Raw genomic sequence first — 1,770 nt, 5'->3', positions numbered from 1 at the left:
TTGTGTTTGGCTTTAATATTGTGATCTATAACAAAGTAATACACACCCTTAAGTACAAGAATCGAACAATTTAGCCTCTTGTAAAACTGAGTTTTTTTAGATAGAGGTAAGAATTACCAAAAAGTCATAAACCTATTAAAATGTGCTAATTCAGTCATAAACTTATTTTTTTGTGCTAATTCAGTCATAAACCCTTCTTTTTTTCCAATTCAGTCATAAATTTTTGGATTTGTGCAATTTAGTCTATTTGGTCGGACGATGCTGACATGGCACTGCCGGTGCTAAAATGACCAATTATTTATGATACTTGAATATATATTTTTATTTTCTTTTTCTTGCTTTTTTTTCCTTCTTTCTTCCTCTAGCTGGCTATCAATCTTGGTGACCGACCAAGGTCCTTATCACCACTCACAAGGCACCTTGTGCAGAAGGCAATCGAATTGATTGACAATTTTTCTAAGACTCAGTGGCCTAGTTTTGCAATTTGAGCAGATTGTAATATGTGGTATACAATGAACTTGTTTCTCCGGTTGCCACTACAACAGGAACCAAAACTTGGGACCGGTTGGAGCTTCCCATACACGAGCATTGATATGTTCATCTCTCAAGACGTTGGGAAGCAAATTGCATCAATCACCATTGAGTCTAGTGTGGAAGTGGAGATATATGGGGATCACACAGCTATAAACATTGAGTCGTCATTTTGAACTTTTGAAACCTCTTTATAATGTAGAAGGGGTTTTTGTTCAACTTTTTTGTTATAGTTTTTTCTTCCATAGCTTTAGCACATGTCTAATGTTTTCAGGGATAAGGATTTATTGTAACTATGGGTGTTAATGGCTCAACATTAGTGAGAAGTTACTTAATTTATTTCTTTTCGGTTCATGTGACTCTTCATTCTACTAAAGATACTGACTTTTATTCTACCGCATTTACTGACTTTAGTATTGTTTTTATTGAGGGTTAATGGCTCAACTAATGAAAGCCTAACCAACATGACTCTCAAGTTCATGTCCCTTCAGTTTTTTGCAGCTGTTTTCCCAATCTATAACTAGACGTGTGTCATTAGTTCAAAGATATGAACAATTTGAAGCACTCCTCCAAGTAACCTCTAGTTTTTTTGCAATCATCATCTAAGTGTGCCGGTTTCAAAAAGTGTTCAACATTATCTTAGTTGTACATTGTTAATATAAATAGGTTTGAGGTGTTATATCTTGGAATGAGAGACATAATTCGTGAAGCTACTCAACACTGTTGTCATGAACTAATTGTTTTAAGGAGATTTGTACCTCATCTTTGGTTCAAATTTTTTCGAGTTTATAGCATCAAGCAAGTCTATATTTGAGTTGTAATTTAACGTTTCTATTTGAAAAGATAATGTGAACATTGGCTTGGTTATTATTATTGAATTTGTTATTGCCATCTTTGTGTTGTTATTTTTCTAGTTAATACAAGCAATATCATGTTGCATATATATATATATATATATATATATATATTACCTTTTTGGCCAACATGATTAAAAAGGAGGGTTATGAATTCTCTGTGTGCTTAATCTATATGTCTATGTAACTCAATTAGGGATTTTGTTTCCCGATAGCCCATGTTGGCCCCAAGGGCCAAAACCCTATGGATAAAATCACAAAAGGTTCCCTTCAATTTCGAGAAAAATTAATAATTTTGAAAATATTTTCCTAAAAATGATTGTTCATATTGTATGAAATTATTAGTCAATTGAATTTTTTTATTACCGATAACAATTTATGTCTA

The sequence above is a fragment of the Rhodamnia argentea genome, chromosome 1, assembly GCF_020921035.1.
Source record: "Rhodamnia argentea isolate NSW1041297 chromosome 1, ASM2092103v1, whole genome shotgun sequence".
Classification (NCBI taxonomy): domain Eukaryota; kingdom Viridiplantae; phylum Streptophyta; class Magnoliopsida; order Myrtales; family Myrtaceae; genus Rhodamnia; species Rhodamnia argentea.
Note: the sequence above shows the minus strand (reverse complement) of the source record.